A 19,863-nucleotide genomic window follows, 5' to 3' on the forward strand; every position below is an offset into this window, starting at 1 on the left:
ATAATATTAAGTAGAATTTTCTGAGTTCATGATAGCAGGACAAAGCCCTTTTCTAAACTTCTCCTTGTAACATTCTTACCTTGTTGATGAAATGACCCCATCAGAGGTTTACATGTAGACTGAGCAGTACCATAAGGAAAAAAAGGGAGGGATCTCCATCTACCCAGAATTTAATTTATGATTGTAATAGATTCTTCAATTGTATATGATGAACCTTGAGGGAATACTGCCAAAAGGAGGCCATAAAATTTCAGAAGAGAGCTGCACCCTCTCTCCTCTCTGCCAAGGTATAGGAGGATTTTCTAATGAGTCTTAGCATGGATTTTCAGTGCTTCCTAGTACCACTGCTTTTGAGCTGCTGCCTAGTCTTCCTCTCTAATATAGTGACCTGTTTTCCATGCTTCCCCTTTTTTGCGAGGGCTTCAAATATTTTAACTTTCTTTTTTCTTTTTTGACAGTCTGTATTTATTTTCATTCTCCTTCATCCACATTCTCCCTCATTTCTTTTCCTTCACTTTCCTATTCCATTGCCTTTAAAATGCCCCCTTCTGGAAATCAACTGTTCTACTGTTTTCTACCACAGTTCTCACTGACATTATTGCTCTTTTTGATCAGATCTGTGGACATCCTTCATGCTGTGGGAAAATCTTCTAAAAGAAACAAATTTTTGGGAAAAGATTAGAGAAATTCATTGGAAAAAGCTATCACAGGGATCTTTCTGTACTAGTCTAGAGTAATATGTTAATGGGTGTTTTTTATTTTTTTCATTTTGTTGATTCTATACTTGATTGTCAATTAAAATGGTATTTTCAGACAATCTCTTCTTTAAAATGAGGACATCAGGAACAGCTAAGTGGTGCAGTGGCCCCTGGAGTCAGAAGAACCTGAATAAAAATTTGGCTTAAATACTTACTAGCTGTGTGACCCTGGGCAAGTCACTTAATCCCAACTGACTCAACAGTAAAATGAAATGAAGATATCTATAAAATAAACAACAGGTATGGTGGGACCAGCTCTAGTTGATCGTTAAATTTTCATTGTGAGCATTTATACATAGGAAATCAGCAAACACTGCAAATCAGAGCTTGATTTATTGTTTAATTGATTATCTAAATTTAAGAAAGTATTGGAAAAAAAAGAAAGTAATGGAGAAAAACATTAATTATTCAGACTAAACTTAAAAGTGTGTCAATTGTACTTCTTTTCCCTGAAGAAAATATTTATCAGCATGCAAGGACTACAACTGGTAAGTTTCTGAATCACATTTTGACTCACAATCTAAAATGACAGTTTGTATATCTCAAAAGGGAAAATCATACATAAATAGAGAATTTTCAGATAACGAAATTAAGACCTTTTGTAGTCATATGAAAGAATGCTCTAAAGCATTACTGGTAAGAGAAATGCAAATTAAAACAACTCTGATGTACTACTACACTCCTTTCAAATTGGCTAAGATGACAAGAAAAGAGAATGAGAAATGTTGGAGGGGACGTGGGAAAACTGAGACACTAATACATTATTGGTGGAGTTGGAAACTGACCTATCATTCTGGAGAGCAATTTGGCACTATGCCCAAAGGGCTTTCAAACTGTTCATACCCTTTGATCCAGCAGCATATCTACCAGGTTTGTATCCCAAAGAGGTCATAAAAAAGGGAAAGGAACCTATGTATGCAAAAATGTTTGTAGCAGCCCTTTTTATAGTGTCAAGAAACTGGAAACTGAGTAGATGCCCATCAGCTGGAGAATAACTTATGGCATATTATTGTTCTATAAACAGGATAATCATCAGCAGGATGATTTCAGAGAGGTCTGGAGAGACTTACATAAATTGATGCTAAGTGAAGTGAGTAGAATCAAGAGAACATTGTACAGAGCAACAGCAATATTATATGATGATCAGTTCTAATGAACATGGCTCTTTTTAACAGTGAGATGATTCAGACCAATTCTAATAGTGTTGTGATGAAGAGAGCCATCTGAACACAGAGAGAGGACTGTAGGGATTGCTGTGGATCACAGCATAGTATTTTCACTTTTTTGTTGTTGTTTGCATTTTGTTTTCTTTGTCCGTTTTTTTTTTTCCTTTTTGATCTGATATTTCTTGTATGACATGATAATTATGGAAATATATATAGAAGAATTGCACATGTTTAACATATATTGGATTACTTGCCATCTAGGGGAGAGAGTGGGGGGAAGGGAAGGGAAAATTTGGAACACAAGGTTTTGTAAGGATGAATGTTGAAAATTATCATGTATTGGTCTACATGCCATCTGGGGGAGGGGTTGGGAGAAAGGAGGGGGAAAATTGGAACAAAAGGTTTTGCAATTGTCAATGCTGAAAAATTACCCATGCATATAACATAAATAAAAAGCTGTAATAAAAAAAATCTATATGTATGTTTTGAAAATAAAAGACTTTAATTTAAAAAAATAGAAAGAAAGAAAAAATAAAGTAGAAAAGGTATGTCCAGCAGACTTAAGGGAAGATTCAAAATATATAATAATAAATTTTCATTTCAAGGGAAAAAAAGAGAAAATCATAGAGATTGAAGATGTGAAAGCCACTGTCCAGAATAGTTTTAAGTAGTATGAAAAGTACTTCTGAGCATTCCCTTTCCTCTTTCATGTCTCCTCTTCCCTGTTCTGCTGCTGTTTCCTATTATCCCCTACATAATGCCCCTTATCACCTCCTTCCTAAAGTAATGCTCATCTCTTGTGTTTGATTTCACACTCTTCCCTCTTGAATAGTAATACTAGTTGTGACTACTCGATTACTTTTTGTTCTATTTTGTTTGACAAAATGGAGAACCATCAAAGGATAAAGATTTGAAAACCACTGACTATAGTCCACCATGAATCTGATGCTCCTGAAATTCTAAAGTAGGCTTTGGATCACTTCCAGAGTTTTTAATAAACACACTAAAGTCCTCCTAAGAAAACACAACCAGGTATATCAAATAGGGAAAATCCCTTACCCTATACAAATGCTAATACATATGTCATGATTTCAGCTACAAAGAAACTTTCTATCTACATAAGTTACCACAAGTCCTTAACTTAGATAATTCCAGGGGAGTTCATACATAGCTGGAACTTAGTGATATTTTGTGAAATAATTCTGTATATGTTTTAGAAAAGACTAGATGGTTTTAATCTATATATAAATATAACTTAAGTATATTCAAATACTATTTTTAATATATATGTATTTTACTGGATGATAAGAATAATATCTACAATGCTAAGATGAGCCAAAGTAAAAATTAATATAGCATAAATAAGACTTTACTATGGTGGGGGAGGAAGGGGAGGAATTTAGATCTGTTCAGAGAGTTCTTAATGTGGAAGCTCCCTTTACAAATGCAGGCCTCCAAATGCAAATAGTCTTGATGAGTCGCCAGCCCTTGTCCCCAGAATTTCCTCTTCCCAAAAGATAGAAAGGGGGAAGATGATGGGTCAGCTGAGGGTCTACTCAAAACTGCATTCTTACTTAAGGAATGTGGAACAATAAAACCTTTTATCTGTTGCTCTTTATTTATTCTCTGCAAACAAAACAACAAAACAAAATAACCCAATCTGTGTGATTCACAATAATTTGCTATTTCCTTACCTGGATAAAAAGATATTCTGCTTCTTCCTTATCCCTCTTTTATAATCTACAACCCAGTAGGCTGCTAGGCTGCTAAGTAAGCCCCAAATTTTCAGTATATAAAGCCCTCTCAAACTATTTCTATTTTGCTAGACTTCCTTTAGAGACTAGCCATCAATTATGGGTTAAATAAACTCTGTTGTGACTTTTAAGAAAATCTCTTTGAATTCTTTCAAACTATGAGCCATGACTCTCACACATTTCAATCTAAGTGAATGACCTAAGTAAGGGAACTAAAATGTTTACTAACATGCCCAGGATCATATAGACAGTAAATATGTGTCAGAGTTTGACTCTGAACTTAGATTATTCTAATTCTTTACCTGGCTCTCTACCCATTATATCCAACTTCTCTTGCATTAAACTTTTATGATCTTTATTGGGCTATATTTTAGATATTACAGAGAAAAGATACTCCTCATGTGGGCAGTTTCCCAGCAGCTAACTCCCTTCTGGGATATGGTTTTCTTTTCCTAGCAACTCAGTCCCTCTCCCTTTAGAGAGCTATGGCTTTCTTTTCAAAACCAGCATGGACTGTGCCACTGACTCTCAGTGAAAATGGAAAATGAGTGGCTGCCATCTCTTACTTAAATCACCTCTATAATTTTTGGTTGGCTTAGCTCTTCTAGAAGTATCTAGTTCCAAGGATTTTTTTTCTCTCTATCTCTGTCTCTCTGTTCTATTGTCTGTCTCTCTATCTCTTTCTCTCACAAATTTTCATCTCTAGCAGATCCCAATTGAATATACAAAACCTCAAAAATTTAGAGCTTGTCCCCTTTGGGTTTCTCTTCTTCCTTCCCAATCTCCTTATATACATTCAAGTAAGTAGAATTGGCATAGATTCAATAGCAATCTGGTTTTAATATAGTTTTAAATGCATGACAAAAAACGAAAATGCTGCATGAAGAAACAACATTTCTAAACTCTGGTCACTCAGTTTGTAACCAGAAAAGGAGATCTCTCCCTCTCTAACTCCCTTGTTCTAACTCCACTGGAATAGATAAAAGCAGGAAAAAAGTAGACAGATATTAAGGGAATGAGAATCCTCTCATCTCTGCAGGAACCCCACACCACTTTCACCACAAACACCCATAACTTTCTATTAGATAGGTTTCCTCAGATTCTGTACTGACATAGGGTTATCCTTATAGAGCTAGAAAGCATCTGAGAGATTTAGTCCTTTCTTCACATTGTAAAACTCAGCATTTGAGTCTCCTTGACAGGCAAGTAGAAACATGGCTCCTACTCTCACAACTTAACCCTTCTTTGAAAAGTTCAGTATAAGGATCCCTCCTGACCATCAGTTATACCCACAATTACCACAATTTTCCAAAATTTTCAAGGCCGAAGTTCCTCTTCCTTCTTGGCAAGGGGGAATTATGTCACTCTTTCAAAACCTGAAGGCTTCCAAACAAGAAGTATCAGTAGAAAAATCTGGGTGAACTGGTAAAGAAAATAATGAACATAATAATAATCATATTATACAATGATCAAATATTCCTGGCAATACAATGATCATGTTGCATCCAGTTTCTAGAGCCCCCAAGTTGGGGTGATAAAACCTATTGTGCTTTCTAGAGCCCCCACATTGGGGTGATTAACATATACCTTCTTAATGAAGAAGTGATTGTGTGTTTGAATGTTGGTCCTGCCACCTTGGTCACATCACTTTAGCTCTGTAGATCTAGTTCCTCATCCATAAAACGAAGGGATAGAGCTAAATGACCCCTCAGGTCTCTTCCAGCTCTTCACATATGAACTGAAGAACCACATAAGTGTTGTGAGGTACAAAATGTACCATTGCTTTCTATAGCCCCCACACTGGGGTTATTAAAATATACCTTCTTAAGGGAGAAGTGATGAGGCGGGACTCCTGAGGATGGTGGAAAAGTGGAGTCCCTTTATTACAAGGTCTTTCCCCTTTTTATACTCTCATGTAACAAAAACACTGGGCATATGCTAAGTGTACACTACACATGTGGGATCACATAAATAACTTACTATTGTATGTAGACTGCCATCTGGTATCACTCTTTGTCACCTGATATTACTCTTCCATCTAGTATCACTCTGCTTCAAACACAACACAGGTTGTCACCACTACCGACTTCTCAAGAAAGCAGAGAGCCCTTAGGAGAGATGGGGAACCAAACCAGACATTTTTAGCAAGTTCCCTCTGGGCTTAGAGGTCTTATACCTCACCTAGAATTTCCCCACTGTCTGTGACCTTTTACAATGATCCAAAACAATTCCAAAGAATTTATGGAGGAAAATGCTCTCCACCTCCAGAGAAATAACTTATGGAGCTTTTTTTTTTTTTTTTTTTTTTACTCAGTAGTATTTATTCTTCCAATCACATATAAAGATAGCTTTCAGTATTCATTTTTTGTAAGATTTTAAGTTCAAAATTTTTTTCCCTCCTTCCCTTTACCTCCCCTTCCCAAGAAAGAAAGCAATCTGATATTGGTTAGATATGTACAATCATTTTAAAAATATTTCCATATACATCATGTTGTAAAAGAAAAATCAGAACAAAAGGGAAAAATCATGAAAAAGAAAAAGAAAAAAAGATAAAAATAGCATAATTTGATCTACATTCAGTATCAACAATTCTCCCTCTGGCTGCAGACGGCATTTTACATCCCAAGTTTATTGAAATTGCCTTGAAGCACCTCATTGTTGAAAAGAGCCATAATAACACAATAATCTTCTTGTTACAGTATACAATGTTTGCTTGGTTCTGCTCATTTCACTTAGTATCAGTTCATGTAAGTCTTTCAAGACTTTTCTGAAAACAGCCTGCTCATCATTTCTTCTAGAATAAGAATATCCCATTGCATTCATATACCATAACTTATTCAGCTATTCTCCAACTGATGGGCATTTGCTCAATTTCTAGTTCCTTGCCACCACAAAAAGAACTGCTACAAACATTTTTGCACATGTGTGTCCTTTCCCCTTTTTATGATCTTATACAGATCCAGTAGTGGCATTGCTGGATAAAAGGGTATGCACAGTTTTATATCCCTTTGGGCATAGTTCCAAATTGCTCTCCGGAATGGTTGAATCAGTTCATAATTCCACCAACAATGTGGAACTGTTGGGTTATAAAGCAGATCAAATCCTACTTTTTAAACGTTTTTTTCTCCTCTCATCTTCTTCTCTCTCTCTTTTTTTTTGGCCTGTGTTCTCTTTTGCAACAGCTATTCCCCTTTTCACACTCTATAGATCAGCCAATCTGGCATTCTTACCATTAATTCTCACCTGATATCCCAGTGACCATTTCTGTACCTATGAACTGACTATCTCCATGCCTACAATGAATGCATTTTCTCTTTATCTCTGCTTCTTAATATACTTGATTTCCTTCAAGAACCATGGTCAAGCACCATTTTCTACATGAAAACTTTCTTGATTTTCCCCCTATCACACTGTTTACCACCACTCCCACCAACCCACCATCTACTGTTGCCTTGTTCCCTAAAAACACAACTTATATTTATTTTGAAAATACTTGTGTATATGTATATGTTGTCTTTTCCTATAAAACATAAGCTCCCTAACACAGACCTGACACATAGTTGTCACTTAATAATAATAATAACTAGAATTTATATTATATTTTGAGATTTGCAATGCATTTTACAAAAGTATTTTATTCTCATAACAACTCTGGGAATAAATTATAATGCCCATTTTATAGATGAAAAAAACTGAGGCTGAGAGAGGTTAAGTGACTTCCCTAGTATTTGAGGTAAGAGTTGAAATCAAGTCTTCTTGATTCCATGTCCAATATTATGTCAGTTATGCAACCCAGCTTAATAAAAAACTTAGTGATAGATTGACTTCCAAGAGTCAAAATAGAAGATGAACCATAGAATGAAAGGAAGAGCAGATTGGTCAGTTTGACTAGGACATAAAACTTTTGGGAAAGGTAATTCTAGGAAGTTAGGTTGAAGTCAGATGTCTTCAAACTAATTTTCTAGAATTACCTCTCTCGAGGTAATTGTTCCTTAAATATCAGGCTAAGGAGCTTTACTTTTATCTTGCAGTGTGGTACAAATTAATTGTGACAAAGTAAAATAATTAAATTTGTTGGTATATAATAAATTATAATTTTTATGTCTTTAAGAAAATGTTAAACTATGCAATATGTCCTTGGGCTGAATCATGGTTTGTACAATTTGGTATAAAATTCACATGATTTTGATAAGTAATCTTTAATTTCTTGAAATGAAACCACATTTTCATAACATTTGATATTAAGCATACCTTTAACCAACAGTGTTTTTCCAAATCTACCCTTGATGAGCCACAGATTTTCCATGAGGTTTAAATCTGTTGAGTTCACAAGTCATGGAGCCTGGTTATCTCCATTGCTTGGCTAAACAAACTCAACCTTTTGTGATGTGGTAGAGTACAAGTCTGTGTCATAGTTTTCCATCTTTAGTTGGGAACTTCTTTAATTCTAGACCAATTATGCTTCTCAAAATATTAATATACTTATGAGAATTCATCACTCCCTCATTGGGCATAAAACTTCTAGCTCCAATGGATGTAAAAAGTCTTTAATATTTTTTAAGAGGATATATATTTTACAGTCTGATGAAGATACTTGGCTCTTATAGGTTCACTTAGGTTTCCGGCAACAGTTTTGTTAGAGCCTTGGATCAAAAAAGTGAATTTTATAAGCAAAAAAATAACTTTCCCCAAACTTCACTATTTTAATCTTTGTATTATCTTGTTCATGATAAGTGTGGGTTGTTTTGTTAGGTAGTTTTTTCTGTATAGTAATGTTAACGCCTGGTTTTATCCTGTCTTCCCACTGTTCTTCCAACTTGGTAGCCAGGTTATACTTTGGTGGAATCAATAATAACCCATCTTGCTGCTTTATAAAAGTTTTTGCTTGTTTTATGAAGATTATTTATGTTTTTCATCTTCTTCTACTATTTTCTTTGATCATTAGTACAACTGATCCTATTTCATTTTAATCTTTGCATATTTGCACCAGGTCACATAGGTCACATAGCATAGCACAGTGGATAAAGAACTGGAATTGAAATCAAAAAGCCCTATGTTCAAATTCTATTTCAGATACTAGTTGCATGATCCTCGATAAGTCATAACTTTCTGGGTCTCACTTTCCCCATCTGTAAAAATACACTCTCCCCTAAGACTTTCTTAAGGACAGAGAAGGTGAATGTTTTTACTGAAGACTAAGATGAAAGGATCTTCTTCACATTTTCCCTAATATATGCCAATAATCCCTTACTTATATTGTGATGCTATTCCAGGAAGAAAGTTTGTATGAAAATTTTATCCTGATGTGATAAAGAAAAATTCCCATATCTCATTCCATGCAAAGATTGTAATGGCGACCTAAATACTAACAATTTCATATTAAAGACTCCCAGAATTCTCTGTCCTTTACTCCCATTAGCTTGCCAATGGAGAAGAATGGTTTCATATCTCCTCAATGGCCTGCCTTCCACAGTAATCAACTACCCTCATAGACTTTTTCTTAGCACATTTAAGATGGTATTCAATAAAGGCTTGGTTCCTCAGTTCATATGTGAAGAGCTAGAGGAGACCTGAGGGATCATTTAGCTTTTTCCCTTCATTTTATGGATGAGAAACTAGATCTACAAAGCTCAAGTGATGTGACCAAGGTCACACAGAAGTAGATGGCAGTACCAACATTCAAATCTAGGTTATTTGGTTCCAAAATCCATCATACCAGACCAGCTTCCTTGTGACCCAGCATCTACTTTAACTCTATGTATTTTGCCTCTTCCTGCGACCCAAAATCATTGTGAGGAAAAAACATCAGTATAGTCCTTCAGTTTCCCAAAATTCCTCCTTTTGATACCCAATGAATATTGTAATCCTATCTGAAATATCCTATATCATTTCAAGCTCTTTTTGATTTCCCATTCTGTGTATCTGTGTACCTATTTAAAATTAATCAGATTTGTGCCTGAAATTCAGAACCAAGTTACTTGTTTTCCCAGATCTGAAATGAAATGAGTGCCTTGCTTGATATCTCTACCTTTTGAGTAACTGAGATTTCTTACTAACCTCTCATTGCATAATTGCTGGGTCTTCCCACTTTTTTTCTTAATTATTCTCTCATTTTCTGGGCAAAATGACATTCCTCCTCTATGCTTCCAATCTCTCACTAAATTGGTCAATAAATCCAGTTAAATTCTGTGGTTGCAACTTACTAATGGATCCTTGAACTTGTGATTCAATCTTTTCTTAAGTCTCAATCAGCACTCATTCTTCCTTATCTGAAATTTCTCAGTGCCTTCAAAATTCTTTGATGCATTCAATTATTTGCTTGCCTCAATCCCAAATCAAAATCTCTTCATCCTTTTCCTGTGTCCATCTAAAGATTACCAAGCACTGAAACACACTGTAGAAACATACAGAAGAGAAAGAAAATCAAAAGGAATCAATGAGAAGGTCAGCTTTGAAAGGAACATGTTGGATTTATTATATATTTAAAAAAGAAAGACAAGCTATACATAAGAAATTCTCAGTTTGTGCAACCTTCCCTTTCTATTTTATTATGTAAATGGAAGTACTCATTTCAGTTGATTTTTGTTAAGTTCCCCATTAAAAAAATGGGGAAGACCCTGTAAAAGATTATCATGATGTCAGCTTTGACTCCCTACTAGGGGAAGATACTGTATGTGTGTGGAGTCTCTGTTGTTTTTATGTGCTAAACCTTTGTAAGCTAGACAAAAATGTAGTAAATTTCTACTTTTATTTCTTCATACTTGTTACTAAAAGTTATTAATACTTGGAGTCTTCTATTAATTAAGGATTGTCCTTCACAATAGAACTGCATAAATATAATTAATAACTTGACTAAAAGTTTTAATAGCTATCACTTACATAGTACCTTCAGATTTACAAAGGCTATCTACTTATTTATATCTCTCTATATAAATGTTTCTCTGTGTGTATATGTGTTGGTATATATTTGTTGTTCAGTTGTTTCAATTGTGTCCAATTCTTCATGATTCCATTTGGGTTTTCTTGGCAAAGATACTAGAGTGGATTGCCATTTCCTTCTCCAGCTGTTTTACAAATGTAGAAACTGAAGCAACAAAGATAAGTGACTTGTCCAGGATCATAACTAGTAAGTGTTTGATGCCACATTGAAACTCAGGAAGATGAATCTTTCTGACTTTAGTCCCAATATTCTATTGTGTCACATAGGTGCTAAATACACACACACACACACACACACAAATATGCATACATTATATACATGTATATGTGTGTACATATTTGTGAATGCCTCTACAAATCCATGTAATGACCACATTAGCACCCTGAATACCTTAAAATCAACCGGAGTCAGGATAAGCAAAAGTCCTTAGTCTTTATTCTTGGTCTTTAGAGGTAGGATTGAATTAAATGGAAGCAGAATCTCCGTGACCTCCTTTTTCCTCGTCTGCTGCCAAAGTGACTCTGGCTAGTCTTACTCCACCCCCTAGTCCCTCCTACAATCCTCTCTATACACCAATCATTGAGCCAGCACAGGATAGTGGGAAGGGCCATTTTCTAAACATATGCCCATAAAATATTGTCCAATCTGTAGTTAGCCTCAAGTGCTCGACAATCCTGACCTTAGTGCATCGACTCAAGAGTTTCAGTCCTCTACAAGTCCACCATATTATTTTTAAGTGGGGCTACTCTACTGATAGGAGACACTGTTTCCAGTAAAAAACAGATACACATTCCAGAAAATAAAGGCGGGGAGGAAGGGAAGAGAGAGAGAGAGAGAGAGAGAGAGAGAGAGAGAGAGAGAGAGAGAGAGAGAGAGAGAGAGAGAGACAGAGAGAGAGAGAGAGAGAGAGAGAGAGAGAGAGAGAGAGAGAGAGAGAGAAAGAGAGAGACAGAGACAGAGAGACAGTGAGAGATAGAGAGAGATAGAAACCCAATGGAGTAGACAGATTTAAGAAGCATAACACCTGAAAGAGAATTAATCAGAAACTTGAGAGATGACCTTGGTAAAGGACTGTATAAGGAGAGAAAGGTCTTCCAGTTCCTTCAGTTCCGGAATTGTAAGTTGCCTTGACACATATATTTCTTACACATGGACATCCCTGCCACTGTATTCTAAGTTTATCTTAGCTCACTCTTTCCCTAAACAGTATATATATTTGTGGGAGAGTGTGTAGGTTTCTCTGTGTGTGGTGTGATGGTGGGGGAAGGGAAGAATGTTTTCTAAATACTGCTTTTTCTATACCATCTTGGTATATTACCATCTTTTACTAATAGCCAATTGTGTCCATGAATCACCTGTTAATGGGAAATGCACCAGTAATGTTATGCCACAGTTTCCTTTAATTGTTCTGCCTTAGTTTCTCTGAATTGTTCTGCCTCAATTTCCTTGAATTGCTCTACTTCAATTTCCCTGAATTGTTCTGCCTCAATGGCAACTGCACTTCCTGACCATTAGAACCAATATAAATTAGGGCTGAGAGCCCTGACCATTAGCATTCCATAGAGCCATAAATTGCAGATAGGTTATTTAGAGATAGGTAAGCATATCTCCTATTTCAGACATCCTGGCTCCTAGGTCCTCCTAAGTTATCAGAATTTATGGTCTTTACCCCCAACCTGTCAGAACTGAATTTATGGTCTATTCTTGGAAGTTTCCACTCACCAGTGCTCAACCCCCCTCTGTCTTTGTTCTTCTAATCACTGGAGCCCTATAAGAATCCCTGGAATTCTTCACTCATTGTTAGATGCTTTGAGATATGAATCCAACCCAGTCCTGGGGGCAACATGGATCCTGTTTCCCCCCCAGCACAATCTCTCCCTCTCAAATAAAATATTAAAACTAGTCTCTATCTTGCCTCAATTTCTCTAGCATTACAGTAAGGGCTCATAAACTATAATGTTAGAACTGCAAACATGTGAGGTATACTTTGAGAATAGTAATATTTTTGAGAATAGGGAGTTGCGTCTGGGGACCCAAACCAAGGGTATGAATAAGTGCAAGTTAAGGGAGTAGTACAGAAGAATATTATACCTAAATGAGAACATCAAAATTGAATAGTTTGAGAGCAGTTTTTCTTTAAATTGACAATTCACTATCCATTCAGCATCTACATGCAGAGCATTATACCAATAGCTAAACATTTAAACCAGCTTCTGTTTCATTCTCTTCCTTCACCATTTTCCCAGGAACTTTTCCCCCAAAGACACAAGAATGGCAGCACTTTTCCTTGTAGTTATTTTTCAAAAGTAAAATAGTCAATACTTAAAGTATTTTGATTTCTTTCCACCACTGACTAGAAAGTAAAATCTATTCTCTGTCTTTTCTGTGTTCTCTTTCACCCTAGATATGGCCAAAGTCAACCTTTAAAAAAATTTACTCTAACTATTTAAACAAATGGGCACAGGTCACTTTTGTAATATTTTCTGTGCCCATAGAATCTTGGTTTCTAAAGTTTAATGAAGTCAATGATTAACATTGTCTGAGCAACAGGAACCCAGAATTGACCTCATTCACTGTCTGCATACCAAAATTATCTGTATAGACAAGATAAACTGATATATTTTTGAATGGCAGAATAGAAATGTAGTTTTATCTAAGATATTATGAAAACACATCGAATTCCCAATTTATTATCCGATTTAATGTCTCTTTAAAATAAGAGACTACCACTGAAGGTAGCAGTAGATAAAGATCTAAAAGTACCGATTTTGAATATTGAGAGAGTCTGGAAATTAAAGTCCTTAGGGAAAGAATTGGGAAAAACTCAGAGAGATGTTTTAATAGGAAAAGTGAAATTAGGTAAAAATTAATGACTAGAAGTCTGTGCTAGCTAGCAATGTAATGCTCTTAATTAGATACTTATTATTTAGTCATTCACTCTAATTGGAGGCAAGGAGGAAGAGAATAAGTAAGTACTTACTATTTATCTTGTTTTATTTTAATTCAATTCAACAAATATTTATTAAGCACCTGCTTAGTACTGGGACTAAGGCAAATACAAAGTTTAATTTGATAACTGCATCTAGAAAATATTTCTTAAGAGCCTAGTGAATACAATGAGTGGTGTTAGGGAAAATCAAATTGTTAGTCTTAAAAATGAAAAGGGAAAACTTGAACTAATGAAGAGGAAATTAGAGCAATAATTAGGAGTTACTTTGCCCAACTTTTTGCCAATAAATTTGATTACTTAAATGAAATGGATGAATATCTTCAAAAATATGTTGCCCAGATTAACAGAGGAAGAAGTAAATTTGTTAAGCAGTCCCATTTTAGAAAAAGAAAAAGAACAAACTATTAATCAGTTCCCTAAGAAAAAATTCCTAGGACCAGATGGATTTACATGTGAATTCTACTAAACATTTAAAGGACAATTAATTCCAATGCTATATAAACTATTTGAAAAAATAGGGAATGAAGGACTCCTATCAAATTCCTTTTATGACTCAGATATGGTATAGATACCTAAAGCAGGTAGGACAAAAACAGAGAAAGAAAATTATAGAGCAATTTCCCTAATAAACATTGATGTAAAAATCTTAAATAAAAGAAAAGTTTCTGGATGCAGCTGGAGCATTGCCACACATTCATGCGGAGGTCCACTATAAATGGATTCTTTAAAACAAACAAACCCTTCAGTGTAATACCTCAGTTTTCCTGCCTCAGTTTCTCTGAATTGCATTACCTCAGTTTCCCTGAATTATTATGCCATACCCTGAATAAAATATTATGGCCAACACCCCCACCCCCCTTTCCTTACCCCGGTAAACTATGGTCATTCTCACATTCCAGTGAGTCATAAAACTCTAGATGGCTTATTTCAAATGCCTGGATATCTCTTGCCCTAGACTCCTGTCTCTTGTTCCCAACCTTCTTATCCTGAACTCCATCCTGTCAGGATTAAAGTTATGGTCCTTCCTGAAATTATGTCTTATCCAGTGTTCTGTCTTACCTTGCCTTTGTTTCTCTGATAGCTGAAACCCTATAAAAGTCTCTGGAATTAATTGCTCACTGCTGGATGCTTTCAGACAAGAGTCCCATTTAGCCGGCTGGTATCAGCTAGTCCAAATTCTCCACTATTAAAATATTAAAAACCTAATCTCTGTCTTGCCTCAGTTTCTCTGGCAGTATATCAGTAAATCCAGTGCTTCAATATATTTATCATCAAAATCTTTTTCACAGTCAGCCTCTTAGAAAAGTTGTTGTATTTTCATACCATTAAATTTTCACCCTGCAGTCTGATTTCTGATCCTACCTTTTCCCTAAAACTACTTTCTCCAGATTTATTAGTGGTTTATTGCCAGTGTCAATTGATTGTGTTTCCTGCCAGTAGAATAGCTCCACTTCAAAATAAAATGATAGACTTGGGAGGGGTCAGAAAAATACCATCAGGAATAATTTCTTTTCGGGGCTGAATTATCCACTGCTGATTAAAACCGCCAAATATCCTGTCATAGATTCAAGGGGTATGACTGATTCTCTCAGGACTTGACATACAGTGCAAGAACGTAGTAAATGTTTATTTATAAATAAATAAATAAACTCAGTTTCATCAATTGAGAAACAATAGACTGTAAGCTCCCTGAGAGCAAGACGATCTCATTTTTGTCTTTATTCTTAGCACTTCTTTCTTATTTATTGTGTGGTTTGATTTATCTAGTTCTGAGAGTGCAAGGTTGAGATCTCCCACTATTATAGTTTTGCTGTCTATTTCTTCTTGCAGCTCTCTTAACTTCTCCTTTAGGAATTTAGATGCTATACTACTTGGTGCATATGTTTCATATTGATATTGCTTCATTATCTATGCTACCCTTTAGCAAGATATAGTGCCCTTCCTTATCTCTTTTAATTAGATCAATTTTTGCTTTTGCTTGATTTGAGATAAGGATGGCTACTCCTGCTTTTTTGACATCACCTAAAGCATAGTAGATTCTGCTCCTGCCTTTTACATTTACTCTGTATGTATCACCCTGCTTTAAATGTGTTTCTGTAAACAATATATTGTAGGATTCTGGCTTTTAATCCAGTCTGTTAGATGCCTCCGCTTTATGGGGAGTTTACCCCATTCACATTTATGGTTAAAATTACTAATTCTATATTTCCTGCCATCTTATTAACTCCAGCTTATGCTTTTCTCTTTCCTTTCCCCTTTACCCCCCTCCCCTGTATTAAACTTGTGAGCACCACTTGCCTCACACAGCACTCCCTCTTTAGGATCCCTCCCCCCACTGTAGTAGAGTCCTTCCCCTTTTCTTAAATCTTTCCCTTAAAATTTCTCTATTCCCTTCTATTTAGCCTACCCCTTCCCTTTTTGCTTTTCCCCTCTCACTTTTCAATGAGGTGGGAGAAGTTTTTCTGTAAACTGAATATGTCTAATATTTTCTCTTTGAGCCAATTTTGCTGAGAGTAAGATTCATACTATGTTCATCCCCCTCCTTTCTTTCCCTCAGATATGATAGGTTTCCTTTTCTTCTTTGTAAGATGGAGTACCTCCACTTTTCCCTTTTTCTGATATAATTTCCTTTCACCGCTAGATCCTTTTTTATATTATAACAATAAAACCAAATTATACATGTATCTTTATGTATACCTATAATAGAAATACAGTTCTCAAGAGTTCTTTTTACCTTTTATGCTTCTTTTGAGTCCTATATTTGGAGGTCAAAGTTTTTTGTTTAGCTCTTTTTTTTTTTTTTTCATCAGAAATAAATGGAATTCATGTATTTCATTGAATGTCTATCTTTTTCCCTGGAAGAAAATGCTCAGTTTGGCTGGATAAGTTATTTTTAGCTGCATACCATGTTCCTTTGCTTTTTAGTATATCAGATTCTTTGATCCTTTAATGTGTATGCTGCTAGATCCTGAGTAATCCTGATTGTGGCTCCTCGATATTTGAATTGTTTTTGTTTTTTTTTTCTGGCTGCTTCTAGTATTTTTTCATTGGTCTGATAGTTCTGGAATTTAGCCACAATATCTCTTGGAGTTTTAATTTTAGGAACTCTTTCAGTAGGTGATCAATGAATTCTTTCAATGTCTATTTTACCTTCTGATTCTATAACATCTGGGCAGTTCTCTTTGATGATTTCCTGAAAAAGTGTTTAGGCTCTTTTTTTCATTATGATTTTCAGGGAGTACAATGATCCTTAGATTATCTCTCCTAGATCTATTTTCCAGGTAGGTTGTTTTCCCAAGTAGGTATTTAACATTTTTTCCTATTTTTTTTTTTTTTTTTTTTTTGGTTTTGTTTGACTGATTCTTGGTATCTCCTCGAGTCATTCCTTTCCATTTGTTCAATTCTGATTTTAATGAATTATTTTCATTTACTTTTTTATTTCTTTTTGTAATTTTTCAATTGAGTTTTTAAATGAGTTGTTTTGTTCTATTGAATTTTTTTCATTTCACCAATTTTCTTTTTCCAGTTCACAAATTCTGTTTTTCAGTGAGTTGTTTTCTTTTTCTACTCTATCATTTAATGAGTTATATGCCTTATACAGACCCTCTTGCAAAGCTTCCCTTTCCTTTCCCCATTTCTCTTCTAGCTCTCTTTTAAGAGCCTTTTTAATTTCTTCTATGAGAGCCTTTTGGCGTGGGGACCAGATCATATTCACCTTTGGGTTTTCATCTAGAGACAAACTGTTTTTAGTTTCCTCAGGGTTTGAAATCTGCTATCTTTCAATATAGAAGCTATCTATAGTTAGAGCCTGCTTTGCCTTTTTACTCATTTTAACAAAAGAAAACAAAACAAAATGCTTCAATCTGCTTTTGGGGCAATGAGGGGTTACTGAGCTTCTTCAACAGACAACAGGAAGTAGCCACGAAGTGAAAGCATAAGGTAGCGGCTGCACTGCAATCAGCAGTAGCACACTGAGATTGTGCTGAGTCTTGCCTGGTGTTGGGTGAATGTGGCCAGGTCCAGAGAGACTCTAGCATTTTGGGGTTATAGTCTTTATTCTCTGTGTTTAATAGCTTTTCTGCTGATTTACTGGTTTGCTGCCAGGGTAGAGTAGCTAACACTGTGGTAGAGTTCTCCCTGAAGATTTTCCACAGCCACATCCCCCTCACCTCCAGTATGCTCAGCATGACCTATTCTCCATTCTCTCACTGCCTATCTGCCCGAGTCTGCACTTGGACTAGCCCCTTTCTGTCCCCACGTGTGAGCAAAATCAGACCTTTTTTGGTGAATTTCGAAATTATCTTCTGTTAGTAATGTGTTGTACTCCCAATATTCATGGGTTCTGACATTCAAGCACTAATTCAGAGGCTGAGTTTCATAAAAATAGTTTGAGGGTAGAGGAGAACTCAGAAAGACACGTGTGTCCTCTCCATCATTTTGGCTCTGCCTCCTCTTGGCTCCCTATTATTTTTCTCAAGACAAATATCAAGGCAGTATAATGTAGTAGACATAATTCTGGGCTTGAAGTCTGAAGACTTAGATTTGAACTTTGACACCAACCATGTGACCAGGGATGTCATTTAACCTGTTTTCTCCTCAGTTTTCTCATTAGTAAAATGATAATAATAATGCCCATATCACCATCCTCAAAGAGTTGTATTGAGACTCAAATGAGACAATGTGTGTGAAATACCACTATTACCACCACTACTATTACTACTACTACTAGCTAATATTTAAATAGGCTCTACTATGTGCCAATGTTAAGAGTTTCTATTTTTTTTATTTGATTTTCATAATAACCTTGGGAAATAGATGCTATAATTATCCCCATTTTAAAGATGAAGAAATTGAAGTAAGTGTAGATTAAGTGTCTTGCCCAGGGACATCTTACTACCAACTATCTGAGACTGGATTTGAACTCAGATCTTCCTGTCTCCAGGTTCAGAGTTTTATCCACTGCACCAGCAAGCTGCCCTGGTATATAAATAATACTTGTTATTTATTATGTTAGTCTTACCTTTATGGAAAGGTAAGTGTATGTAAGTGTATATGCTCCTGATCTCCATGAAAACTGCACAGAAGTTGTAGGCAGCCTATGATCTTAGCACTGCTTAGTTCTGCAAGTTCTGAGAGCTGGAGAAGACTGCTTCACAATTTTTTTAAAAAATTATAACTTTTTATTGACAGCACATATGCATGGGTAATTTTTAATAACATTATCCCTTGTACTCACTTCTGTTCCTATTTTTCCCTTCCCTCCCTGCATCCCCTCCCCTAGATGGCAAGCAATCTCATACATGTTAAATATGTTATAGTATATCCTAGATACAATATATGTGTTCAGAACCGAACAGTTCTCTTTTTACACAGGGAGAATTGGATTCAGAAGATAAAAATAATCTGGAAAGAAAAACAAAAATGCAAATAGTTTACACTCATTTCCCAGTGTTCCTTCTCTGGGTGTAGCTGATTCTGTCCATCATTGATTAATTGGAACTGAATTAGATCTTCTCTTTGTCGAAGATATCCATTTCTATCAGAATACATCCTCATACAGTACTGTTGTTGAAGTGTATAATGATCTCCTGGTTCTGCTCATTTCACTCAGCATCAGTTCATGTAAATCTCTCCAAGCCTCTCTGTATTCATCCTGCTTGTCATTTCTTACAGAACAATAATATTCCATAACATTCATATACCACAATTTACCCAACCATTCTCCAATTGATGGGCATCCATTCATTTTCCAGTTTCTAGCCACTACAAAAAGGATTGCCACAAAACATTTTGGCACATACAGATCCCTTTCCCTTCTTTAGTATCTTTGGGATAGAAGCCTAGTAGTAGCACTGATGGATCAAAGGGTATGCACAGTTTGATAACTTTTTGGGCAAAATTCCAGATTGCCGTCCAGAATGACTGGATTCGTTCAAAACTCCACCAACAATGCATCAGTGTCCCAGTTTTCCCACATTCCCTCCAACATTCATCATTATTTTTTCCTGTCATCTTAGCCAATCTGACAGGTGTGTAGTGGTATCTCAGAATTGTCTTAATTGACTGCTTCACAATTTGATGGCAGTCTTCATAGGCAACACCATGAAGGAGAACAAAAAATGAGGGATCATAGGGTTGGAGCCAGAAAGGATACTCATGGATACATTAGTTCAATTTCTTCATTTTACAGATGAAAATAATTAATGTTTAGAGAATTTAAGTAACTTACCTGAGGTAGCAGCATGGAGATTTGAACTTAGATTCCATGACACCCAATACAGTGCTCTTTGGTATC

The sequence above is a fragment of the Sarcophilus harrisii genome, chromosome 1, assembly GCF_902635505.1.
Source record: "Sarcophilus harrisii chromosome 1, mSarHar1.11, whole genome shotgun sequence".
Taxonomy (NCBI): Eukaryota; Metazoa; Chordata; class Mammalia; order Dasyuromorphia; family Dasyuridae; genus Sarcophilus; species Sarcophilus harrisii.